Source organism: Bos javanicus, chromosome 12, assembly GCF_032452875.1.
Source record: "Bos javanicus breed banteng chromosome 12, ARS-OSU_banteng_1.0, whole genome shotgun sequence".
In the NCBI taxonomy this organism is placed as follows: Eukaryota; Metazoa; Chordata; class Mammalia; order Artiodactyla; family Bovidae; genus Bos; species Bos javanicus.
This window is the reverse complement of record NC_083879.1, coordinates 18,619,446-18,647,415: the sequence shown is the minus strand read 5'-3', so window position 1 is coordinate 18,647,415 and position 27,970 is coordinate 18,619,446. Positions and strand designations below refer to the sequence as shown.

Below are 27,970 nucleotides of genomic sequence, written 5' to 3'. Positions count from 1 at the left end.
TCTATGGCTCTGTGATTTGAAAAACAGTTTTGAAGACCTGGGTCATGGCTCCTGGTGAAAAAAAATCAATGACTGTACAGGGCTTTCCCACTTAGCTTTTCATTTTTACATTCTTAGGTCAAGCTGGTGACCGTAACACTCAGGAAAATGATAGACTGCCCTGCTCAGAGCTCTGGGAAATCGGAGGAGAAATAGAGTGCGTTCCTTTGGGTGCCTGGCTCTTTGGGGCCTGGCCTATGGCATTCCTGCTAACCCTCATGGGCCTCACCAGCTGTTGATATGATGAATCCATTGCTTCTGATTCTGAATATGCTCTTTGATCCAGTCACTCTTGGCTACACATAGTCTGTTACAAAGAGCAGGAGCAGGCTTTCAGAGACGCAGAGAAGCTTCCATGAACATCTGCTGAGTCTCACAAGCTTCCGGTCCCAGGGGAAGGACATCATTTCTCAATCACAGCCTCTGAGATTTTTTTGCATCCATCCCATACAAGCAAGAGTTTTTCTGGTAGCTCATTTCCCTGGTATGCTTTCTGGAAAAGCAAATAAAACTCTCTCATCATCTCGACTTACACGCTCTTTCTGTTATCCACATGTTGCTGCTGTGAATAAGACATAGCTTGGGTTCCTACAGATACAGAGAGCCATGGAGAAGATGGGGGCCTTCTGGGTAGGAGCAGATGTGTTTATGTCCTAGCTGTGTCAGACTGATGGGGTCCTTGAGGCTGTCACAAGTGACACAAGCTGATTTTTTTCCCTTATCACACTGAGATCTCCCCTCCTGCCAACATAGCATCCTCTGGCCATCACAGCAGGCAGACAACACTGTTATCTTGCCTCCAGTCAGAGTGCTCTTTCACTGGCTCCCTGGGAAATGAGGTCTACCTTTACTGATATCAGGGGGAGGGTAGGTAGGAGGGTGATGGTGGGGTCAGCAAGCTGAGCTGCTTCCACGGCTCCAGCTTAGAAGAGGGGTTCAGGCTCACCATTCCCCGTGGCTCCTGAGAAAACAAAAAGTGAAAGTTAAAACCACCACCTATTACCCATCACTGCTTCTGTGATTCATAGAAACTGTAGCCTGAGAGCAGCATATATACATCAATCACTTAAATGGAGGGTAGCATTTCAATGTTTTGTTTCATCTCTAACTTCTTCTCTACCCTCTTCCCCATCCCCACTTCCAGATGATGCTTTTGCCCTTCTCTTATTACTGACATTCTCTACACAGTGTCTGAGATGATGCTCGATAAATGGAGTAAGGTTGACTCTCCATGAGAAGAGAGATGTCTATTAAGATACAGCTATAGAATTCAAGCTCTTGAGGGAAATGGAACAAAATATCAATAGAAGATATTGACCACTGAATTCAGGGACCATATAATTTGGCAAGATGGAGGCCGTAGGTGGCCTTGCCTAGAGTAGTCACAATGGAGTGCTGGGGAGAGGATCTCAGTTAAGTTGGTTTGAGGAAGGAAAATGTAGGAAGGAAGTGGAGACACTGACCATGGGCTAAAGGTCATGTCAAAGGGCATGAAGTCAAGGGAGGGTTTTAGAGGCTACTAAAGCATGCCTGTCTGCTGGTGTTGATGCTGTTTGCTGATCTAGGGAAAAAGAGAGAACTGATGAGACCCATTTATTTCTTTTTCTTACTTTTTAAAAAAGCAAAGTCCGTTGAGAAGGATTCAATTTCACTTCATGGCCACTGCTCTTTCTACTAGTTTATAACTCTGTCGGGGTGGAAATCATATCTGATCCACTTCTGCATTTCAAAAAGTGCTTGGACATCAGGTCCATCGGGGCAGGGATCAGGACCGCCTTTATTCTCATTGTGCCTGTTGTGGCATTGAGCAATTGCTTAAAGGATGACGGCGTGAGCACAGGCATGAGTGGGCTCAACTATCTACTTTATGGAGTTTCTGTCGGAAATTTTGAATCATGAACTGCCTTCTTTCCTCTGTCTCTGTCAGTTCTAAAAACTTTCTCTCTAAAACACAGACTCATACTCAGGAAACATTAAATTTAATATACACCTAGAAAAACAGGTTTGTTGCAAAGGAACCTACCTGTAAGTTTCAAGTTCCCAGTAGGACTGATTTTGGGGGGTTTTCCTCCATTAGGAATATCTTTTAGTTACAGTTTTCTGTTGTTTGGCCATGCTGTGCAGCTTGTGGGATCTTAGTTTCCCAACCAGGGATAGAACCTGGGCCCACGCAGCGAAAGCAGCACATCCTAACCACTGGATCTCCAGGGAACTCCCTCATCATAGTTTGCTTTATAAAGTGTGTTCTCACCTGTCATCTCAAGCTTTTATCAGTCCTGAAGCAAAGTGAGGGTCGGATATGATTCCCATTTTAGAAATGGGGAAGCAGAGACCCAGAGGACTTCAATTTCCTTGAGTTCACACAGCTCATTGCTGCAGATCAGGAACTTGACCTCAGATATTCTTGCCCTCCGTTTAATGAATTAGTATTTAAGTTCTCAATTTAGTAAGAGCTCTTCACCCACATCCTGTGACTCACAGGACCCACTCCTGTTTTTCTTCCACTTGTCTCATTTCTGTGCAAAGCAATGACAAATCTGTATTTCTCCAGGGCGGGCTGTGGTTCATCAAAGCTTCTGCTGAGTTTTAACCTTTTCTAATACTTGAGGCAGATGGGACAGGCCATAATAAGGCTGACTTTGCTTCATGGGAATTGCTGGGTTGGACCAGACACCATGCATCCAGCCTGGAGGCTGAATCCTCCAGTGGCATTTAGGGTTTTGTGATATGTGGGCTTCTGAGCAGGCAGGCAGGGGCTGAAGCACTACTGTTTACCAAATCAAAGCAGATGTTCCACTCTAAAAGGTGAGGTGGAGGCCCCTCCCCTCTGAAATCTGTTTTAAAATGTGTCAATCTGGGAAATGTAGGCTCCAGATACATACACCTGAGACTCTGTTAGGAGACAAGCTTGACTAATGGGCTTCCCTGGTGGCTCAGCTGGGAAAGAACCCACCTGCCAATGCAGGAGACAAAAGAGACTGGGGTTTGATCCCTGGGTCAGGAAGATCCCCTGGAGAAGGCAACAACAGACACAAGAGCCTATTGTATCTTCTGGGAAATGAAATAAACATAAGGATAAACTAAAGACAGTGAATATTAGAGATACTGAGTTTAGATTCACTCATACATATGTCTAGGACATACTCTTGGTTAAGTGTTGGGCTGACATATGAGCACAATGAAGTGAAAGTCATTCAGTCGTGTCCGACTCTTTGCGACCCCATGGACTATATAGTCCGTGGAATTCTCCAGGTCAGAATACTGGAGTGGGTAGCCTTCTCCAGGGGATCTTCCAACCCAGGATCAAACCCAGGTCTCCCACATTTCAGGCGGATTCTTTACCAGCGGAGCAACGAGGGAAGCCTGACATATGAACACAGCAGATTCAATCGCACAAGCCATCCAGTGTTTACAGACCAGCCAATTTATTAAAAGACTCAAAATGTGAACAACTGGATTACATTGCTGCACTCTATCAACTCCTAAAGGGATATGTGGTTCTGTTTCTTTTGTTTTTCCTTTTCTTAATTTTAGTTTTATTGAGGCATAATTGACATAAAATTGTAGGATGTGCATAGTGTACAGAATGGTGATTTGATATACATATACATTGCATGGGGCTTCCCAGGTGGCTCAGATAGTAAAGAATCTGCCTGCAATAACCCTGGGTTGGGAAGATCCTCTGGAGAAGGGATAGGCTACCCACCGAAGTATTCTTCCCTGGAGAATTCCATGGACAAAGGATCCTGGTGGGCTACAGTCTAGAGGGTTGAAAAGAGTTGGACACAACTGAGTGACTAACACTTTCACTTTTCATACATCGCATTGTTTCTTTATTTTTAATCCATCATAAAATAGAGTTAGCTGAAGCATTTAACATTGTCAGAAGTTGACCACTTCAGTGAAATAAGGATGTACATAAGAATATACATGCATTTCTATATACATTTTGTCTTCACCTAATCATGAAGGAGTTTAGTGGAAGAGTTGATGATTATTGAGCTTGAATCGACTTATTTCCTCCTTTCACCCTCTTTCCTCACACTGAACACACACTCTGTGTTAGACCCTTCTCTAAGTATTGGGGATACAGTAGTGAATACGGTGGACATGGCCCTTGGCTTTACAGAACTTATAGTTGAGGTGGGGAGAGTATAGTGGATGGGTTGATTGGAATTATGTAGATAATTAATTATAGTGTTTGTAAAAACTGCATAGAAATGTTAAGTGTTTGAACAGGGAAGACAGAGCAATGGATACATTCAATGGATATGTGAGCTGAATCAACAGAGCTGGTGATTCATTCGATATGGGTGGGGGTGATATTTGATATGGGAGGGTAGGTGAGGGGTCAAGGACGGGACTGGATGATTAGCTGGATGGATGGTGGGAGACGATGGAGGAGGAACAGACTAGTAAGAAAAAAATCCAAGGGAAACTGGATTTTTTTCTGGGTGAAGATATCCTATACCGATTTCCCTTCCTCTCTCTCTCTCTCTCTGTCTCTCTCTCTCTCTGTCTCCCTCTCCAGTATCTTCATTCCCACCCCCCTCCACCCCACAAAGAAAAGAGAATTTCTGAAAGTCCTTTTTTGATTCCCCAAAAGAAAATTATTGTCTCAATGAGCCAGAAAGACAGGTCCAGAAAAAGCCTGTTGTGCAGGCTTTTCCACTCCTGATTGTAAATGGCACTCTAATCTCACCCTTTGTAGGAACCATGATGGTGATCTGCTTCTCCATTTAATGGCCTGCCAGCCTGTCTTTTCCTTGTTATGTCCTATATTGTGAGCTTCCTGAAGGTCAGGGTAGCGTTCATTTGTGTTTTTTTTTTTTTTGTCTCCCTCCATCTAAATAGAGCGTGGCATTTAGTAGGTAACAATAATTATTTGTTGAATTGAATGATATGAATGCTGGCTACAATGAACTTGGGTTCTTTTATGCTTGCCTAGACTTTACATGATCTTCCTAAGCACTGTGTATTTCTGCGTGTGGCTCCTTTTAAGGAAGGGGTGTGTCTATCTTTCCAACCACTGCCTCTCCAATCCTGATATATGGTTAAGTTCAAAAATACTTGTTCAAGAGCGGTGGTTGCCAGATGGGAGGAGGGTTGGGGATGAGTAAAACATGAAAAGGGTTGTAGGAGGTACAAGTTTCCAGTTGCAAACTAAATAAATCACAGGGATATAAAGTATGGCATGGTGACAAGGGTCAATGAGAGTGGAGAGCGTACTTGAAAGTTGCCGAGACAGTAAGTCCTCAAAGTTAACTTTGTGCGGTGACAGGTGGTAACTAGACGTACTGTGGCAAACATTTCACAATATCCACAAATATAAAACCTATACGTGGTATACCTGAAACCAATATAATGTTATATGCCAGTTAGACCTCAGTAAATTTGTTTTTTTTTTTAATACTTGCTCCATTTTTTAAAAGAAGAGGGCAAAGTTATTAAAAACCTCTGAAAGCATTCTGCATATTACGCGGGTAAGGGAACGACAACACCAACAAAGTATGCCACTGATGAAACTGAAGAGCCTCAGAAGTACTGCTGAGGTTTATTTTATATATTTAATTGATTTATTTATTTTTTGGCTGCACTGTGAGACATGTGGGATCTTAACTTCCCAACCCGGGACAGAACTGATGCTCTGAAATGAGGAGTCTTAACCACTGGACTGCCAGGCAAGTTCCCGCTATGGTTCATTATACAGTCGAGTGTTTTTACCCACAGGCTGACCATATTTAGATTAGACGAGTTTGATTCAGATTTTAGACCCTAAATTAATTTTCATAGTCAACAAGGTTGGACGAATTTGACATTTTGATTCTCAAACTAGAAAGGATGGTGGCTTTTCTTCACTGGTTTTCAATGATGTTCCGCAGAGTCTTTGGGGTTTCTTGGAAATCTTGAGCAAGCCAGTTGGGTGGGGCTCTGACCTGTTACTTCTGCCTTCACACAGGGTACCTCATCTATATTTATTTTACTTACATACCTGTAAAATTTCTTTTGAATAACAAGTTCAATGACTTTAAAGAAAAAAAAAAAAACAACCCAATGTTGGATAACAACCTAACACTGTTCTCAAATAATGATAATATTCCTACATGTAAATTTCTTGCCTGAGAAGTGATGGTGGCATCTGCTTATCTTTGGGAAACAACAGCTTAGTGTCCTAGAAAGTACGCAAATCATTATCAGTTCAAACATCAGAAAGTTACAGATGTGCTTGTAAAATGCACATTTCTAACCATTGCATTTTTTCCTTTTTTTTTTAACTTGCCTGTTTTCTGGTGTAGGCTTCCCAATGGCTTGCCTCTTTTCTTGTCTACTTTCCATTGTGAACTCTTTGAGAGCAGTAGCAACAACTTTGGTTTCTTTTGAGGTTAGCACAGTGCCTAGCACAATAAAGTTATACTGAATAAATAAACGGATGTTTGGGTGCATGAACGGATGGATGGACTAGTAGAAGAGTGACTGTAACGGAACACAAATGCCTGAGACTTGGTAACTTTTTTCTAATCCTGTCTCAGCAATCCTGTTTGGTAAGACCATGAATAAATTGATTTTGTATCTCATTATACTAAATATAAAAATTAAAAATAGAGTGTGTTTTGCAAATTAAGGATAATGAGTCACTGTTTCTTGGGAATAGAGAGTGCATGAACAAATTAATTTCAAAGTCTTATGTTATTATCATTATAATGTTAATTATAAGATGTAGCTGCTGTTGATGAAACTAACCCAGGAAAGAAAGGTTATATGAGCAGTTGGTTCACATTTTGGGCCAATATTCCAGTGAACAAAATTATTGTTTATGACACAGAGGACCTCAGACCAAAGTTTGACAGAATATAGGCTGTATTGGGTTTCTGCAGATTCAGTAACAGCAATGACCTAGTAGCCAAAGGAGACATTGAAAACCAAGGCATATTTGAAGAGGAAGAGCCAACAGTTGTGAAGGGTAAAGATTTCCATCTCTTGTCAACTGCTATGCTGGATGAATGTACGTCTGTATGAATAAATTTAGTAGAACTTATTAAGTTGTTTTCCTGTGCAAGAGCTAGTGCTGAAGGAAATGAGAGATGAGTTACTAAGTCAGGGGAGACGAGACATAAACATATAACAAAGGAAGTATGAAGGCCACAAGAGAAATAGTGTTCAGTGGGATGAGAATTCATGGGGAGGAGAATAATCTTACTCTAAATATTGCTTATTACTTGGATTACTTATGCCTTGGTTTTCAAATAAAATAAAACCTTTCATCTTCTCAATAGAGCCTTTAGAATAAATAAATTTGTAGAGAGTATTTCTGGCAAAGGTATGCATTCCCCAAAGAAGGAGGCCATTTTCATATACAACTGTGTTTGTTCGTTGGGACAGCCGGCTCCATTTCGCTTCCATCATGTCATGAAGGCTCTTGACATTGCAAAGTTGTCCCTGATTCTGGGTCAAAATTGAATCATCAGATTGACTGACCTCGTCACACCATGTGTTTTGAATTAAAAAATTTGTGTGTGCATGTGTGTGTGTGTGTGTGTTTAGCACATGAAAACGAGGACTCCCCAGGCCCCACATTCTTTGTTATTCCTACATTTACCAATGTTTTCACAATTCTGTGAAAACAACGTATCTCTGATATATTCAAAGTACCTCATTTTTACAAGGCAGGATATTAATATAATCTAGAAAGACTAAGTTGATATGTGTACTCCTCCAAAAAACAACAGTAACTTTTGACCTTCATGCAAATCTTTCGATTGGAAGGGGTTAGTTCAGTTTTCAATTTAGAAAAAAAAAGGATAAATAGATGATAGATCTAAAAGAAAGTTTGAAGGAAAAAAGACATATATAATCTCATCCGAACTTAATACACAATTTTTTATTTTCATGCATTTCCTTCCAGTTATTTTTTTCTTCATGTCATTACCTTCCACTCATTCCTAACTCACCCTACTTGATTCTTCTTCCACCAGGCCACCAAAATTGCTCCTATCAAGTCACCAACGGCCTCAGCAACTTGCTTTCAGTCCTCGTTTGCCTGATCTGCCAAGAGCCTTCAGCACAGTCAAGGCCCCATCTCTTTCTTCCTTATTCTCTGTGTTCCAACACTTTGGGTTGACTGACTTTGGGTCCACTGTGTTCTTTTCTGTTAATGGTTTCTGCCCTCTGTGTTCTCTGTTCTGTCTTACTTAGAACTCCTACTATCAGATCTCCTGGATTAATTCTCTAGTTTTCTTACCTTTAATGTCTGATTTCCTGTCCCTTTTCATGGCTGGGATATTCTCTTATCTCTCTGAGGATATTGATGATTTTTTTTTTTCCTTCTCCAAGCATAGTCTTTGTTTTTTCCAAGTTACTTTTTAACTGAGTATTTATTTTGGTCTTAGTCTTTCAAGATAACGACTGTCCATATGTGTGCTCACTTAGATGTTTCAGTAAGTTTGTAACTGAGAGATTGGGAGCTCTGAGAATGTGGATGGTATTGACAAAGCATTGCGGTTTGCCTGGGACTCCTAAGTTTTAATACTAAATGTCCCTTGAACTAGGGAACCCCTCAGTCCTAGCTAAGGTCACCCCCTGGATGTCAGATCATCTAGAGGGTGAACTGTCTGGAAAGTTCCTAGGGAGCCCAATGTCAGTATCTTCATTTCCTTTTTCGGTGAGTTGGCAGATTCCCCAAAGCATACTATTCCAATTTCCTGCATGGAGGTCAAAGCCCTGCCTTCGAACATTCTTGGACTTTAGTTGAGGGAGTGCAGCAGGGATTGTCAGCTTCCAATATGAAAATAGCCTCTTAATCTCACTTCAGCTGTGTCTGGATTTTCCTGTTCACTGTTTACTGAGTGCTTGCCATGTGGCAGGCACTGTTTTTAAGCACGGGAGAGGCTACAGAGGATAAGACACAAAAATATCTGCCTCTGTGATGCATGTACGAAAACAGGCAATCAGTTAATTCTTAAAAATTATGATTTGTCAAAAAGAGATAAATGCTTTGAATTTAAAAAAAAAAAAAAAAAAAACAGGAGTGAAGGAAAGATAGAGCTAGGGTGAAGTGAAGCGAAAGCCACTCAGTCGTGTTGGACTCTTTGCAACCCCATGGACCGTAGCCTGTCCACTGGCAGGCAGGGTCTTTACCACTAGCACCACCTGGGAAACCCCTTATTTTATAAATAGTAGTAGGTATATTGGACACAACTGAGCGACTAATACTCACACATGCATATGAATTTAGGGCTTCCCAGGTGATGCTGAGTAAAGAACCTGTCTGCCAATGCAGGAAACATAAGAGATGCAGGTTTGATCCCTGGGTGGGGAAGATCCCCTGGAGGAGGGGATGGCAACCCACTCCAGTATTCTTGCTTGGAGAACCCCATGGACAGAGAAGCCTGGCAGGCAACTGTCCAGGGAGTCACAAAGAGTCGGACACGACCGAAGCAACTTAGCACACACACACACATATGAATTTAAGGCTATTTTAAATAGAGTGATCAGAGAAGATCTTACTGCGAGGATGACATTGAGCAAAGACCTGGGGGGTGTAGGTGGTGCTGGAGGAAGAGCCTCCCAAGCAAAGGGAATGAGCAAGGTCCCCGAGGCAGGAACGTGCCTGATGTCTTTGGGTATGGCTATAGCATGATGTGTGGGCTTCCCTGGTAGCTCAGCTGGTAAAGAATCTGCCTGCAAGGTAGGAAACCCCAGGTCAATTCCTGGGTTGGGAAGAGCCCCTGGAGAAGGGATAGGCTACCCACTCCAGTATTCTTGGGCTTCCCTGGGTGGCTCAGAGGGTAAAGTTCCACCTGCAATACAGGAGACCTGGGTTCGCTCTCTGGGTTGAGAAGATCCCCTGGAGGTGGGCTTGGCAACCCACCTCAGTATTTCTGCCTGGAGAATCCCCACGGACAGAGGAGTTGCAAAGAGTCAGACACAACTGAGTGACTAAGCACAGCACAGCATTGCATAGTGTGAAAGGAGGTGACTAGTCATTTTAATTTTTATGTGTAAAATAGACTGCATGGGCTAAGAGAAGAACGAGTAACCCAGTTAGGAAACCATTGTATCACTCCAGTCAAATCATGGTGGTGCCTTGGACCAGGGCCAAACTGTGACCAAATTGCTGCTGAGAAATGGCTAGTTTCCAGATATGTTTTCTGGATTCACTAATGGATTGGTTCTGAGGAGACAGAGAAAGGAGGGAATCAAGGATTGACTCCAAGGGTCTTAGTCTGAGCATCTGGAAGAATGGAATTGCTATTTACTGACACAGGGGAGATTATAGGGAAGCAGGTTTGGAAGAGACATCATGAGTTACATTTTACACGCCATATTTGAGACATCTATGGAATGTATGTGTGGAGTAATAAGTGCTGTATAAGTCTGGGGTTACGTGGTTCTGCACCCAATTCCAAGGTGTGGAGGGGCAGCTCCCCCTGCCCTCCCACATCGTCAAGGAATGCTGGGGGCGTCAGCTGGATGTACTATAACCCAACTCAATTCAGACCCCATTTTTGCAGAGGTGACTCAGGCCATAAAGAATCTGCCTGCAATGCAGGGTTTGATTCCTGGCTCAGGAAGATCCCCTGGAGAAGGAAATGGCAACCCCATCCAATATTCTTCCCTGGGAAATCCCATGGACAGAGGAGCCTGGTGAGTTACAGTCCAAGGGGTTGCAAAGAGTCGGACATGACTGAGAAATAGCATCAGACTCCACAGGCAAAGAGTTCAATCCCATAAGACCACTTTCCACTTCAGGTACCAATCAAGTCCAGTTTGGTCCCTGCGCTTCTGACTAACTGGCCATAACTGAGAGGTCCTCATGACCCTGCTGCTGCTGCTGCTGCTGCTAAGTCGCTTCAGTCGTGTCCGACTCTGTGCGACCCCATAGACGGCAGCCCACTAGGCTCCTCTGTCCTTGGGATTCTCCAGGCAAGAATACTAGAGTGGGTTGCCATTTCCTTCTCCAATGCATGAGAGTGAAAAGTGAAAGTGAAGTCGCTCATTTGTGCAGACTCTTAGCGACCCAATGGACTGGAGCCTACCAGGCTCCTCCGTCCATGGGATTTTCCAGGCAAGAGTACTACTTGGGTTCAATTAACTTGCTAGAAAGGCTCACAGAACTCAGAAATCCTGTTTACTCACTAGGTTGCTTGTTTATTATTAAGGATATTAAAGGATATGAATCAATAGCCAGATGAAGAGATACATAAAGGGGACTTTCCTGGCGATCCAGTGGTTAAGACTTCACCTTCCAACACAGTGGGTGAGGGTTCCACCCTGGTGGCCAGTTAAGATCCCATGTGGTTCGTGGGCAAAAAATAAAACAAAACAGAAACAATATTGTAACAAATTCAATAAAGACTTTAAAAATGGTCCCTTAAAAAAAAGACCTTAAAAAAAAAGAGAGAGAGAGAGAGAGAGATACATAGTATAAGTTTCCAAACAGAGGAGCTTCTGTTCTCATGGAGTTTTGGGGCCCAGCACAGTTGCAAGGAGATCCAACCAGTCCATTCTGAAGGAGATCAGCCCTGGGATTTCTTTGGAAGGAATGATGCTAAAGCTGAAACTCCAGTACTTTGGCCACCTCATGCGAAGAGTTGACTCACTGGAAAAAACTCTGATGCTGGGAGGGATTGGGGGCAGGAGGAGAAGGGGACAACAGAGGATGAGATGGCTGGATGGCATCCCCGACTCGATGGACGTGAGTCTGAGTAAACTCCGGGAGTTGGTGATGGATAGGGAGGCCTGGCGTGCTGCGATTCATGGGGTCGCAAAGAGTCGGACACGACTGAGCGACTGAACTGAACTGAACTGAACAGTGGCACACGGGAGCGTTCTGTTTCCTCAACCTGAAAACTCTCAGAAAACTTATTCTTTTTTGTTTTTTGATGGAGGCTTCATTACATAGGCATGATTAATTAAATCATTGACCATTGGTGATTGATTCAGCCTCCAGCCCTTCTTCATTCCCTGCAGATCAGTCCTAATCCTCTATTTCTGGTTGGTTACCCTGGCAACCAGCATCCATTCTTAGGTGCTTTCCAGAAGTTGCCTCATTAACATAAACCCAGTTGTGGTAGAAAAGCCTTTTGTGTGTGTGTGTGTGTGTGTGTGTGTGTGTGAATTTCACCTTTATGGCTCTGAAGTGGTTTTAGGGACTGAACACAAGAGACCAAATATAACAAAAGATGCTCCCACTGCTCTTCCAGCTCAGGAAACTCCACGGGTTTGGGGAGCTGTGAGCCAGGGACTGTGGACAAAGACCAAATAAATATTAAAAATATATTTTGGTCATCTGAAGGACCAAATGCAAATTTCTTATAAATCACAATATTGTAGGTACTCAAGGAAGAGGCTGGAGACAAAAACTCCAGGGATAGCATTGAAGGTCATGAGGCTGGGTGAGATTGCCTAGGGAATAATACAGATTGAGCAGTGGACTAAGCATGGAACGTACATCAACATTCAGAGGATGAGGAGATGAGAAGTAACTAGCTCAGGAAACCGAGAAGGAGGGACCAGTTAAGAAGACAGAGAATCAAGGGAGAGAATTATCTAGACGTCAACTGAAAACAAAAATGCTTCAAGAAAGAGTGATGAACTGTTGTCAGGTGCTGCTGGAAGAGCCCTCTAGTTCAGAGACACTTTGATCCATTTGGTCCAGAGAGCCTGTGGGGCATATTCTCCTGCACCAAACTGCCAATCATCTACCAGGGTCAGAGGAGGGACAGTCACCGGCTTGAGCAGAATAGGAAAGAATAATGGGAAATGGGATATCAAAGTGCTTCTTAGATTGTCCACACTTCCCTTGTTCCAGTGGCCCCCTCCAGTCATTTCACTTTTAAGTGAATACCACTGATTTCTGAGCCTTAAAAAGTAGCCTCCTTGGGACTTCCCTGGTGGTCCAGTGGTTTAGAATCCACCTGCCAATATGGGGAACATGGGTTCTATCCCTGGTCTGGGGAGATTCCACACTCTGTGGGGGCAACTAAGCCCTTGTGCTACGAGTACTGAAGCCCATGCCCCCTGGATCCTGTGCTCTACCGCAAGGGAAGACACCACAAAGAGAAGCCTGTGCGCTGCAACTAGAGAAAGCCCTCGAGCAGCAATGAAGACCCAGCCCAGCCAACGATGGATAATACATATAACTTAAAAAAAGAAGCCTCCAATAGACTGATTCACACTTTGCCCCCACTGCCTGTTTAGGAATCTGCTTTCTCTGATGTGCTGTGTCATTTGCTTCTTGATGATCTACTACTTCCAGACTTCGCTAATAAAATTGCTATTGTCTCCTTTTACTCTGGTCCTTGTGGACGTAAGCCTCTTAAAAAGATCCTTCCACTGTCACTTAGGGAAGGAGTAATAATGGATGCACATATCCAGCCCATCTTCTTCACCTGGAAGCTGTGATCACCGTTTTTGATGGTGTGAGGTTGTCAACTATCTGGGCGTATATCATTTACTTAACTGTTCGCCAATTTGGACATTTGGGTTGCTTCCAATGACACATAATACTATGCAGTAAATCTTCTTGCATATAACATTGTTCATGATTAGGATTTTTTTTTTTTTTTTGCTCTGGATCAATTCCCAGAATGTAATAACTGGGTAGAGAGATATTAGAATTTGATACAGTAAAAGGCCGTATAGTGAATAGTTCAAAGCATAGTCTCTAGTGTGTAAGTCAGAGCGCCTTTGTCTAGATACCTGATCTGCCATTTGCTAGCGGTGTGACCTTGGGCAAGTTTCTTAAACTCTGTGTGTTCCAGTGTCCTCATCTGTCAAATAGTAATAATACTAGTAGTATTACTGAGAGGAGAAGGGTAGGTTAACACACGTAACCCCCTGTGACTGATACACAGTAAGTTAAGTCAATAAATATTCTCACTACCATCATTGTGATCACCATCATGACATTGATAAGTATTGCCAAGCTGCTCTTCAAAAGGGGATCAACTTCAATGCCATCAGCAATGTGTAACTGTGCCCATGTAAACACTTCTTTGCCAACCAAACTCAGTAATCATTGTAAAAGGTTCTTAAACAAGACTGTCTTAAACTCCTCTATAGTTTTTGTAATAAAAAAAATGGACTACAGGACTTCATTGTTAGTGTTCCGGTCTATACAAGGAAAATCTTAGCAAATTATGTGCAAATTCTGATACAGGGGCTTCAGATGGGGGAAGTCACATCATACTTGGATTTGACTTGAGCAAAATCAATTATATCCCTGGACAGGAGAAGGAGAAGAGAAAGAGAAAAAAATTTAAACCTATAGTGATTTTTTTCTAACCAATCCACTCAAAGAATATCTGTGAGTTTGAGATGGAAAGTTGAATGTGATTTTCCTCAGTTAGTCTGAGTTTTTTTTTTCCCCCCTAAACTTTTAATCTTGTATTGAAGTATAGACAATTGACAATGTTATAATAGTTTTAGGTGGACAGCAAAGGGACTCAGCCATATATATACAAATATCCATTTCTCCCCCAAACTCCCCTCCCATCCAGGCTGCCACATAACATTGAGCAGAGTTCCCTGTGCTCTGCAGTAGGTCCTTGCTGGATATCCATTTTAAATACAGCAGTGTGTCCATGCCTAACCCAAACTGCCTAACTATCCCATCCCCCTGGCAACCATAAGTTCATTCTCTGTGAGTCTCTTCCTGTTTTGTAAGTAAATATGCCATTTGTAGTATGAGCATCTCATGTGGATTGTGATTATACAGTTTTAGATCGATTTTCATGCCACATGCCTCCCAGAGCCAAGACAACGTGGTTGGCCACTGTTTTGAGAGCTGCTGTATCAGTGTATTCCTAAGTGATGTTCAAGAAACACTTTGATCATGTGTGAGACTGTCACCACATCCAAAAGTCTGTAGACAAAAATGATGACATCATTTTTGGTCTGTGGCTTAACATTTTTTTTTTTTTTCTGTTTGAGGCTTTTGATATTGAACCAGCCAGGTGATTTTCACTGATGCTATGCTGGCTTTGGATCCAGACACACTTCCTTTCTTTGTTTGCCTGGCAAATTTAAAGCCATCCTTCAAGATTCAGCTCAGGCCAGAAGACTTCGCAGATCCTGTTGACACCTTAAGCCACTGTGTTCAGACCATCATGTGCGGACCTCTAGTATAGCAGTTTTGAGTCATATTGTTTGTATGTCTCTCTCCACTGTTCTGTGAGCTTCTCCAAGACAGGGACTGTGTAGTAGCAATTTTGTACCCCTGTGCTGTGCTGTGCTGTGCTGTGATTAGTCGCTCAGTCATGCCTGACTTTCTGCAACCCCAAGGACTGTAACCCACCAGGCTCCTTTGTCCATGGGGGTTCTCCAGGCAAGAATACTGGAGTGGGTTGCCATGCCCTCCTCCAGGGGATCTTCCCAATCCAGGAATCGAACCTGGGTCTCCTTCATTGCAGGCAGATTCTTTACCAGCTGAGGTACCAAGGAAGCCTAGTGAAATGCCAGGAACATAGGAGACGTTCAATACAAACTCTTGATTGAATGAATGAGAAATGGAAATTGAGATAGAAGGAGAATCATGAGAAATGGAAATTGAGATAGAAGGAGAATCATGTATGGATGTGTCACAACATCCAGGGGAAATGAAAACTCATCAACAAGAGTAGTAGTAACTACTCACTATTAAAGACTAGCGTGGTCCAGTAGCTAGGAATCTGCCTTCCAATGCAGGGGATGTGGGTTTGATCCCTGGTTGGGGAACTAAGACCCCACATACCACCAGGCAACTAAGCCCATGTGCCACAACCAGAGAAGCCCAGGAGCTGCAATGAAGATCCTGAGTCACAGTTAAGACTCAATACAAAAAAAAAAAAAAAAAAAAACTCAATGCAGCCAAATAGACAGATAGATAAATATATTTTTTTTGAAAAACAGAGACTATCTGTATTCCAAAAGCCCCATATGAATTATAATCTTTCTTGTAAATCATTTAACTTATTTTACAGATGAAGACAAGCCAGTCTCAGAAATTATGTATCTTGTCCAAAGTCCCCTGGCTAGGAAGATGGGAGCAAGGATTTGAACCCAGTTTGTGTATCTCCATCACTCTCTCCCAGTTCCCCGATTCCATCCTATCAGAGGTTGAAGAGGAATCAAGTGGGATGATCAGAAAGCATCCACTGAATTTGGCTATTAGGAGGAACTGCCCCTTGCTGATTTTAAGGGGCACACACCTATCTGTCCAACTTTATTTTGGACCCTGTGTGTCCAGCTTTATTTTTGACCCTGGTAATGAAGCTCCTGGTCACAAAGTATGTTGTCAGAACACAGCTCTTCATTAACAGAAGTGCCATTGAGTATCCTTCAAAAGATCATCATGTTCTCAAAAGGAAGCACAAGTTTACTATGGAGATATGGGTCATGATGTTGCTCAAGGGACACAGGCCTGGAACTCAGGGACAACTAGGAAACATGTCCTTGCATCAGGCTGGAAGTGAGCCAGGTGCCTGAACTTTCTGGAGAGGACTGAGGGTGAGGGAAGAATGCACAGACATGGATGTGTGTGTTTGTGTGTGTATGGGGGGGTGGGGGTGGGGGGAGTTGGAGTGGGCAGGGATGGGTGTCATCCTTGAGATGAGCGCCCAAGGACTGATGACGGCAGGAAAAGCTGATCTCTGAGCTAGTGAGAATGCATCTCTTTACATAGCACTGGGACAATGACTAAAGTCCACTTGCTTGCCCGATTAAAATATGATGCTGATGCACTGCTAAATGGAAGCTTGCTAAGTGTGAGTCATGATGACAAACCACTGTAACAAGAGATACTGAAACCCTTCCCCTCCTATACTCAAAGTCGTTGCTGGCGATGATGCTTCCAAAATTAAAACTCTCCGCAGTTCTTTTATTTATAACTTTCCTAAATCAAATGTAGCAGGGTGGTCTTGGCCAACCTGTGTGGGAGTTGGACTGTGGAAACAGAGTGACTCCTTTTGGACCCCCAGTAAGTTGTAGGTGATGGAGATGAGGACTTCCTTTTGGCTGAATGGAGAAAGGAGAGGTTGGGGGCTCGGGCACAGAGTTTTTAATGCAGAAAGTATGGACGGGATCCAAGAATTTGCATTTCTAACTAAAAACTTACCAGGTTGTATTGATGTTGCAGATCCAGGGACACTTTTAGAACCATTGATCTAACCATTGCTCTTGACTCCTGAGAACAAATACAGATAAGCTTACCATAAAGATATTGCTTAATCTGTAAAACCCACCAAACTCCAAGAGTTACAAATAAAGTCTTCACATTAGCCACTACAAAAGAGTCACTCTCTCTCTCACTGTATTTCCAGGTTGAGACAATTTCCAGACAAGAGGTCCTTGAATAGAAGAAGGCCGTGACCACTTACAGAAGGAACATGCAATCGTCTGACGTGTCCTTTGTTGCATATCTTCCTGCAGCTTCTCCAAAGGGTCCTGTGGTCACTTACTAGAAGAAGAAAACATATCTAGTCTAACTGGAACATTAGACACTATCTCTAAGCAACATTAATTTTCAGGGACCCAGAATGCCACTCTCATCTACAGAGTGGAGGCTTATCAGGGCCACGAAACAGATGGAGATTTAACCTACAGTCACCTCACAGTAGACTCCGTAGTTATTGCCCTAGCTTTTTACTGTATTGATATCACAGATTTACTTAGCAGTCTTCAGAATCCCCTCATTGGGTCCCTGACCCATGGAATAAATCTATTCTCATTGGAAAGGTCAGTGAGAAACCTCTGACTCAGTAAATCAAATGCAATGCCTCATCCTTGATAAAACTGAACACATAAATACCATTATTATAGACCTGAAATGATATAGGAGTGGGGTTATTTTCACATTCTCATTGGATTGCCCTTTTGGTAGTATTACAAGTGGTAGAGTTTGGATCATGACAACAATTTGTTGTAAGCTTAATCAGGGAATAATGACAAATTGGAACTGCTCTTCTGGATGTGGTCTCTTCAGGAAAGTGAATATATACATCCCATCCCATTGAAGCATCCCATCCCATTGAAGCAACTTAGCAGCAGCAGCAACATACATCCCACGGCATCAGAAGGCAGCTGTTGATCTCTATTCCCCCAAACAGAAAATATGTGGAGTCGTTTGCTTTCACCTAGTGACTCCGGGAGATAGTGGAGGGCAGAGGAGCCTGGTGTGTTGTAGTCCACGGGGTCGCAAAGAGTTGGACATGACTTAGCAACTGAACAACGGGGAGGAGGGCAGTATACCTTTCGTGTATTGCCCAGGGACACATCAACTTCCTGTCCTGTGCCTCACAAGTCAGTCTACAGGGGCTTTGATTATCCCTGTCATCATCGTACAGAAGATCACACCATTTCACCACACTGATGAGATAGACTTCTGGGAGCAGAAAGTTTCTGGAGCTCGATATACTTTGCTATGAATGAGGGGATTGGGAGACAGACAGTCATGAAGATACTAGGCTTGAGAGGCCAGAAGGCTGAGGCAGGATGGGATACCATTACAGGTCAACACCTTGTTGCTACATCTTGTAACCCCTGCCACTAAGGGAAAAGAAAACGCTTAGTGGAAATGTTTGGATTTTGTAGAAAACCTATACCACCTTTGGGTGTTCTGTTTCTGCTCACTACACATTGAAAGACAAGCAGCTCTAAGTAGAGCCGGGGGCAAGAGAATTCTCTCCAGCTGATTGTGATGGCAGAGCAACAAGGCTCCAAGGGTTTGTTGCGAAGTGTCACGTGGAATGAAGCCTGTAGGGAATCTCAAGGGGACTGCCACAGACGCGGTCCCTAAGGCTTTCTAGCAAGTGAAGGCACTGTTCGCCTTTGAAAAACATCTCCTGCTTGCTGGTCAGCCCTGTTAAAGACTGATCGTGGGGGACGTCCTTGGTAGTCCAGTGGCTAAAAGACTACATGCTCCCAATGCAAAGGACCCGGGTTTGACCCCTGGTCTGGGAACTAGATCCCACATGCTGCACCTAAGAGTTCCCAGGCTGCAACTAAAAATGCTACATGCTGAAATGAAGACCTAGTACAGACAAATAAATAAATTTAGAAAAGGAGAAACACTAATAATGGGACAATGGGCAATCGGGTCGTCTTGACTCTTCAGTTATATTTTTTTCTGTATTTTCTTCACTATGGTGTCATGTTCATATTTTAACTATTTTTCCTCTTTTCTCTTCCCATCTCCATGATTTTGAATAGAATGAGTTGGTAGTGGTTGCCTTAACTATTGTGTGTGTGCTCAGTTGCTCAGTCGTGCCCAATTCTCTGTGACCCCGTGGACTGTAGCCCACCAGGCTCCTCTGTCCATGGGGATTCTCCAGGCAAGAATACTGGAGTGGGTTGCCATTTCCTACTCCAGGGGATATTCTGGACCCAGGGATCAAACCCACACCTCCTGGGTCTCCTGCATTGGCAGGCGGATTCTTTTCCACTGAGCCACCTGGGAAACCCCCTATAATTACCACTAAATCTTTACTCCTTTAATATCTAGTCCATAGGATATTATGGGTATTCTAGAAAATCACCACAGATATTCCTCTTCTAGAGACAGAAGAGTCCCACTGAGACTTCCAGGTCATGAGCGGGATGCAGTCCCTGATAAGCTTTGGTGTTGCTATCTTTCTGAGGAAGGAGTGAAAGATTGTCCGACTGTGTGAGGGATGGTTACACTTCATCAGGTAGAAGCATTTGGGATGAAGAAGGGTGTCTGTTACTGCTGGATAGCCAAAGGGGTGGACGGTTGTGGGCGTTTGTTATTCCTACAAACAATACCTCAGACTCTGCTCAGTGCAAAGTGCAATACCCAATGCCCAGTGGCTGAAGCAGAACGCCTCCTCTATACCAGCTCTCAGGCCCGTTCTGGAGCCTTGCCCTTGTCTGTAGCCGATCACAATTCCAAATGTCCAATGTAATCTTAATAAATTGCTTTTGTACTTACACCCATTTACATAGTTATTTTCTACTGCATCTAGCTGAGAATCCTGTCCAATCTTCTCATTAAAACAACTGCTGGCCACCTTCATAAATTAGGAGGGGGATTTCTTGGGTAATAGTTACAAACCTTCTTGTCACTGTATAGGGCTATCTCCCACTGCATATTAAATAAACTGACATTCTAATTCAAATACTGTTCTCTTGTAAGTTTGGTTTGCATGAATCCAACCTTCTGAGTCTAGTATGCTCTGGTTACATTAATAAAATCCCAGTGACTTCGTGACAGCTGACTATGAGGTTCTGTCTGAGTGGTGGCCTCTGATCTACTAAGATCTCTATCTCTTTCATCTTCAGCCCCAAAATCATGCCTGGAATTCACATCTCCAGGGTGCATTCACGTCCTTTCTCTCACTTATTCCCCTACAACAAGGCAGGCAGGCATTTTTACCTACAGCCTACAGGTGAACAATGAAAGCTAAGCATGCAACCAGCTGAGGCTTCCCTGGTGGCTCAGTTGGTAAAGAATCCACCTGCATTGCAGGAGACTGCCTGCAATGCAGGTAACCTAGATTCAGTCCCTGGGTTGGGAAGATCCCCTGGAGAAGGAAATGGCAACCCACTCCGGTTTTCTTGCTTGGGAAGTCCCACGGACAGAAGAGACTGCCAGGTTACAGGCCATGGGGTCACAAGAGTTGGACACCACTGAGCAACTGAACCACCACCTCCATCATTCACCAGCTAGAGATAAAAGAACTAAAGAAAAGATACATCAACAAACTAGTAAGAAGAAGATCAGAACCCAGAACTTGGGTCTTTGGATTCATGGATCAGCCTACTGCAGAGGGTGCTTTGCTTCATTTATCAAATCCAAATCGGGCACAGTAATGGGGGGGATGCCTGTATATGGAGCTGGTGCCATCCGCGCCCATCAAAAAACACCTGTGGAGATCGCAAGAGCTACTTCAGTGAGTGTGACTTACTTCTAGGTGCCTTGAGCTTCTACACCTTGTGTGCTCTGCTTGTTTCTGTTTCTGCTGTTTTGAGCTCCTGTTCTCTTTGCTCTGGTGTCCTTTGATTCTCATCTTCATGTAACTTTTAGGTTGCCCTTGCCATAGCCAGATTCATACAAAATCAACGCCACGAGCACCAGCACCCTGGGATGATACATTGAGCCCGCTGGGGTGTGGAAGATTTCACTTTTCAGAACCCGGAGGGTGAAGCACAGAGGCAAGCCGGTTCAAAGAGGTTCTGTGTCGGCTAGTGAGAGACGTTTTCATCTCTTCACAAATGATTTATGCCAAGTAGACAGTAGCAAAATTATGCAGATCACCACAGGAACAAAAGTCTCATGAAAATAAACCTCTCACTGAAAGGCTCCTTTTCTGAAAGTCTACAGAAAGGGAGCCTAAACCTTTTAGGCTGTTCAGGTACATGCTGTGCACATACATGGTTTTATCCCTTTTGAGTTTGCTTTTAGTTCCCACTCTGACTTTATTCTGGGACCCACCTGTCTTTGAAATTGCCACTTAATTTACATTGCCACCATCTGAAATTTACCAGCAGACCCTATATTACCTACATTATCCTTTCAGAAACTTAGAAGCCCTCAGTATTTTGTAGTTTGCCTTTTACATAGAAAAGCATTTCCAGGTTGTTTTTTTTAAATATTGTCTATACTTTAAAACCAAAATTACCAGGTTTCTATGACGCATAAGGTGTACTGTTAACCTCTAAAGAGAATCAATCAAGATTTTCTAGCAGCTCTTACCCTTGCTGCTTCCTCTCAGTGGCAGTGTTTTTCACTCAGTCATTTATTCAATTGGCATATATTAATCTTCTGCTAAGGTTTCATCCCTATATGAAATGGCATTGTGTCTAAAAAGGAGACATGAGGGGGACTTCCCTAGTGGCCCAGTGGCGAAGACCCCTCACTCCCAATGCAGGAGGCCTGTATTCAATCCCTGGTTGGGAAACTAGATCCCACATGCCACAGCTGAAGAGTTCAAGTGCTTCAGCTAAAGATCCCGAGTGACAAAATGAAGGTCCAAGACCCCACATGCTGTGACGAGGACCCAGTGCAGCCAAAACAATCAACAAACAAAAATGAATATTTTTTAAAGAGGAGAAAAAATGATGCTTTCTAATTGGGATTTACCACCTTCTTGGGTTGTGAGCCACAACCGGAGCTCACATAGAATACAATGTAATCATATAAACACATCCCCTGTGTGTTCAGAGAAATAAAAATCATCTGTGTTTGCTGGTACATAATCTGTAGGACACACCCTTTCAAGGTAGCTCTAGTGATAAAGAACCTGCCTGGCAACACAAAGAGACGTAAGAGACACAGTTTCAGTCCCTGGTTCGGGAAGATCCCCTGGAGGAGGACATAAAATCCAAGGACAGAGGAGCCTGGTGGGCTACAGTCCATAGGGTCACACAGAGTCGGACACGACTCTGAGCAGCGCACCATCACTGACAACACCCGCTACCCTGCGTTGGCTGCGAGTTCCCTGTCAACCACTGGGGGCCCAGAACTTCCTGACTCAGCTGGCGGCCTCTCCACATCCCTAAGTGCTCCAACTCTCTCCCTTTCAATTGCCACCAGGAAGGCAAACTTCCCAATCACGTGGCAGAAGCTGAGCCAGCCACAGCAGCTCACATCTATGAAATGCAGTATGACCACATATGCTGTCTTTTTTTCCAATCAGAGGGAGGAACTTTCATCTTTCTAAAGAAGAAAGGAACCATTTTTGAGGGGGGATCTATTAAGAATTTTTTTTTTTTGGTAACTTCTGGATGAATTTCTTTTCTAGTTTTACATTAAAGTCTAGTATTTCTCTTAGCAGGAGTTACAGCTTCAATTTAGATAAACTGGCTTCTGGGACACATTAATAACTTGAGTTCTCTGAAACTGACATGAATGGAAGTGGAAAGATTACATATTCACATTTGAGGATTTTAACTACAAGATGTAAACAGAAAACTTATTCGTTTAAATAGAATTTTGATGGGCCCTCGAATGCTTTCCACCAATGTTGTGGGTCATCTGTTACTTTTATTTCTGACCTTATCAACCCATCCTCTTTCCTCTCCTTAACGTTCAAGTCAAACCAAGGGGTATGTAAACGGGCTGTGGTTGACCACATGAGCCCGAGTTTCTTTTCTATGGTTGACTCATCTGGCAAGGCTAAATCATTTTAGATTCATACAAGAAAGTCTGCTTACTTTTATTGTCTCCTTGAAAATACCAATCAAATTCAGATAGGGCCCTCTGCTGTTAGGCTTTCCTTGCAAATGGCCTCAGCTCTTAGAGGCTGGTATATTCCACCTCGAAGAACCCATAGCACATGCCACAACTTCAATAAAGTGGAAGTCGGTCAGGCAGTCTATTTATCTAATTTATCTGTCTATCCATCTTTCTATCTTCTGCTCAAACATGTATTGTTCACTTAACAAGCCATGCCAAACATAGTGCTGGGCATATAGATATACAGATGAATAACATGGAAACAGAGATACTAGTGTAGTAGGGAGAGAGATGAGGAAACACACTATGGTATGGGCTTCCCTAATGGCTCAGCAGGTAAAGAATCTGCCTGCAATGCAGGAGACACAGGAGACCTGGGTTCGATCCCTGGGTTGGGGAGATCCCTTGGAGAAGGAAATGGCAACACATTCCAGTATTCTTGCCTGAAAAATCCCGTGGACAGAGGAGCCTGGTGGGCTACAATCCACTGGGTCCAAAGAGTCAGACACGACTAAGCATGAGCATGGAAAGTATAGTGTTGGTCTCTGCTTTTAACTCTGTTTTCAGTCTTACATTTTGGTGCCTAGAATAGAGCAGGCACTCAAATCATTATTGAGCAAATTGGTGACAAATCACAGAGGCCAGTGTCGTTGGAGCGAAGTGAACGAGAGAGGGAGAGCTGTGGATGAGGGCAGAGAGAAGGGAGGGTGGAACTGGGTGGGTGAGGTGTGGATGGCGTGAGGCTCTGTAGGGGATATAGGGCTATTACTCCAAGAAAGATGGGAAACAATAGAAGAGTTTGGGCAAAGGAGTGTCATGCTCTGACTTCAATTTGGAGTGTCCCTCTGGTTGCTGTGGGGAGAACAGACTGCAGTGAGAGCGGGTGAGAGGCTCCTGCAATAATCCAGAGGGGAGGGGACGTCCCTGGTGGTCCACTGGTTAAGCCTTCACACTGCCAATGCATGGAACACAGGTTTGGTCCTTGGTCAGGCAACTAAGATCCCACATGCTTGGCAGTGCAGCCCAACAATCAGGAAAAAAAAAAAGACAGGAAAGAGATGCTGAGGCTTGAACCAGCGCTGCAGGAAGTGAGCAGCACTCAAATCTGGAAATGGTTTGACGGTATAGGCGATGGGATTTACTGGTAGATTTGATGTGAGCAGTGAAAGGAAGACAGGAGAGTCAGGATGACTCTAAGCTGTTTGGCCTGAGAATCCAGAAGGATGATGTCCCCCACCCCCAATATCTACCAGCTAACGCCTTACTTTCTTGAGTTTTCTGCCGAAGTGTCTCTTTATCATCAGAGGCCTTCTTTGACCATGTGTAGCTATCATCAAGGCTGTCACACACATTCAGTTCTCTCTTCTTAGGAAGATGGTACGACTGCTCTTTCCACATCCTGTGTATCTCAGGCGTGATCATGTGATTTATCTGGGCCAGTGAAAAGTGAGCAGAGAGGACCTGGATTTCACCATTTTCAGGTGAAATCCTTAGCACTGGTGCCTGCTTCCTCTCCTTTTCTTTAGCCTCTGCCAAAGCAATGTTTGCTTGGGAGCTCTGCTCAGTATTCTGTAATAATCTAAATGGGAAAAGAGTTTGAAAAAGAATACATACATGTGTATATGTAACTGAGTCACCTTGCTGTACACCTTAAACTAATACAGCATTGTTAATCAACTATGTTCCAATATAAAATAAAAAAACAAAGAAATGTTTGCTTGGGCTTATCTTCAGAGTGAGGAACGTGGAGCTAGGCCCTAGATGACCCTCCATAATCAAGGAGCGTGACTAGAAGCAAATCTTTGTTTTAAAACTAAGATTTTAGGGGGCTGTTTTTTAATTGCAACATAAGCCATCTTATCCTGACTGATACATCACCCTAAATAAAACAGAATTCTCAACCCCTTCCTCAATCCCCCAGCCCTCTTTTACAACATCCTAACAGTATACACAGGCAAAAGGAGAAGCGGGCAGCAGAGGATGAGATGGTTAGATGGCATCACTGATGCGATGGATGAGCAAACTCTGGGAGATAGTAGGGGATAGGGAAGCTTGGCGTGCTGCAGTCGCAAAGAGTCAAACATGACTCAGAGACTGAACAACAGCATAGTATATAATGATTTTCTTTCCTTTGCTTTGCATTCCCACCCCCTTTTATTTGAATGAATGCTCCATGAGGATGGAGACACAGTCTGATGTGTTCACTGCTGTCTCCAGCACTTAGAACAGTGTCTGGCTCACAGCAGGTTGTCAGGCTGCAACCACGGGCCTGCAAGCCCTGTCCTTGCCAAATCACAAGACCAAAGATAGAGCCCAGGGCCAGCAACAGAGACAGCAGTGACTTGATGGACGGGGGACTCACGTGTCTGAAGCAAAGACCTGGGGTGACACTCCACCGAGAAAGATGGTGGGCAGGATATAGCAGTAGTCTTCACTACTGGGGAAGAGGGAGATTACCTGTTATGGGGGTTACCAGGGAAACCAGCAGACCGGTGTGCCTTATTGCCCCATTGCTAAACTATCACAGGGTAGGTAGTGCTGATGTAAAGATTAGAACCATCGCTAGTTGGGGCCAGGGGCAAGTACACAGGCATTTACTGGTTAGGCTCATGAAGAAGAGGAAAGGTCTATCAGGTGAGTAGGGTAGAGGTGAAGCAGTGACCGGTTGAACAGGAGCTGCTCAGAGAGCGAGAGAACAGCCATCTTGGGTGGCCTGCTCACACAGGTGCTAAGGAAACACTAGTTCTGTGAATGAACAAATGTCTGGCACATCAGGGACCGCTTTCCAAAACAGACAGCACAGAAATTGTATCTCCATGGATGCACAGGAGTGTGCCAGCAGAAGGAAATAGACTGGGGAAAGACTTGGCCTGTCCAGGGAACCCTGAGGAGTCCAGCATGGTTAGAATGTGGGTGAGTAAAGACAGCTGTGGAAGGAATTAGGGTTTGGGGAGATGGAGTGAAGGAAGGAAGATGAGACTAGGGAGATAGGCTGGGGGTTTTCCCTGGTGGTCCAGTAGTTAAGAATCCGTTTTCCAATGCAGAGGACACAGGTTTGACCCCTGGTGAGGGAACTAAGATCCCAGATGCAGAAGGACAACTAAGGCTGTGCTGCGACTACTGAGCTTAAACCACAACTAGAGAGAAGCCCACGCTCTGCAACAAAACGCTTGCGTGCTACATCTAGGACACAATGCAGCGAAATAAGTAAATAAATATTCTTTAAAAAAAAAAGAGAGAGAGAGGTTGGATCTAGTTTCTGAAGGGCCTTGTATGCCCTCCTAATACACTTGAACTTCATTTTTTGAGCTGCGAAGAATCAATGGAGTTTTTAAATTAGGAAGTGACAAGATCAGTTTTGATTCTGCCTGAACAAATTACTTTCAGGGAGAAATCTCTGCCTAGATAATATTCTCATTTCTCTTTGCCCACTGCAGCTATGTCACCCTTCATCAAATCATTCATTCGTTATTTCCCCCCAACAAATGTTTACTGCTTGTTTATGAACAACGTACTGTGTAAGCGGCATGAAGAACAAACAGGAGTAAAGGACACTCCTTACTCTAAATGAGCTTTCCTAATCCAGAGTTCAAATCTAGCAACATAAAGGGTGACTACGCAAGCCATGTGAGCAAAATTCTGCACTGGGGTCTCTGGCCCCTGTGACCCTTTCTTTCCATCAACACATCCACTCTGGTTCCACATACGACATTCTCTTAAGTTCACTTCAGAGTTTCACAACCTTCTCTTCCAAAAGAAACCATCACTGTTTCATCATTGCTATCACCGTCCTCAACATCATCATATCATCCTCACAAAACAGCAGAAAGTTAGCATTTATCTAACACTTGACAGTTTACAAATCTCTTTGATATACATTACCTCATTTAGCCCTGACAAGAACCCTAAGAAGTATTGTTATCATCACCTTACAAATGAAAAACCAAACCAAAACTAAGCATGCGGTTATGAGAAGTGGCAACTCCTCCAGAATCACATACTCAGAAGGGCCTGAAATCCAGGTCAGGTGAACAGAGAGAAGTAAGAAATGACCCACACCGCACTTGCAGATTTTCTAGCTTCTAGTTTCCCACTTTGTTTCTCCCTCAGGACAACAAATATTTTCTGAGCATCTATGATGTTTCAGACACAGCCTTGGGGCTGCAGAAGGAATGGTAAAAGAAAACACACAGGGTCTCTGCATTCTTGGAACCTAGCAGCGTTTATAGTCTGGCTTTGGGGGAGTGGGATGGGGAAGCAGGGGGAGCTTTCCCTTTTGCTGCCACTCCTGACAAACTGGTGAGGGAGGGCTTTCTCCCAATTGGTCCAAGGGCAGAACGGGCACCTGCTCACTGTTTCTCCACCTCTGCAGCGGCCCTCTCCTTAGCCAATGTGTTTGTTTCCTCCGGATTAAGCACAAACGTGCTGGATCCTGCTGTTTCTGCACTCTCTCGCTGGCAGCGGACTCTAAGGTGTTCTAACAGTCAGAAGGTGCTCAGAAAGTCTATGTTACTTGTCTCTTTCCTCACCACACTTTCCTTTCTGTGGCCTGAGCTACTGGAGTCTTGGTCACCTCTCAGGGCTGTCTATTGCGCAGGCAAGGGGCGGGGCTCGGTCACCAAGGGGTGGAGCTCGGTCACCAAGGGGCGGGGCTCGGTCACCAAGGGGCGGGGCTCGGTCACCAACGGGTGGAGTTCACAGCAAAAGCACCTTCGTCACCAGGCTTATTATTCTGCACTGGGAGCCCCACCTGAAAGC

General features: G+C 43.8%; 2 long non-coding RNA genes across 6 annotated transcripts in view; one reads left to right on the top strand and one right to left on the bottom strand.

The window, feature by feature from the left end:
- Window positions 1-27,970, top strand: part of LOC133258232 (uncharacterized) — a 108,421-nt gene that overhangs the window by 75,089 nt on the left and 5,362 nt on the right. For 2 of the 3 annotated variants that reach the window (XR_009739873.1, XR_009739874.1), the window contains one exon: window positions 17,340-20,156. The exons of the other annotated variant lie outside the window; for it this stretch is intronic. This is a non-coding gene — a long non-coding RNA (uncharacterized LOC133258232). Of the gene's footprint in view, window positions 1-17,339; window positions 20,157-27,970 lie in introns of those variants that run through there. 3 annotated transcript variants of the gene reach the window in all.
- LOC133258231 (uncharacterized) lies at window positions 26-27,825 on the bottom strand. 3 transcript variants are annotated; one of them, XR_009739871.1, is made up of 4 exons: window positions 27,558-27,825; window positions 17,397-17,476; window positions 17,135-17,203; window positions 26-1,000 (listed from the first exon to the last, which is right to left on the bottom strand). It is a non-coding gene; the product is annotated as an uncharacterized LOC133258231 (long non-coding RNA). The 3 variants fall into 3 exon arrangements; XR_009739870.1 differs by lacking the exon at window positions 26-1,000 and adding an exon at window positions 3,911-6,211; XR_009739869.1 differs by lacking the exon at window positions 26-1,000 and adding an exon at window positions 16,877-17,034 and having other exon boundaries at window positions 27,558-27,824.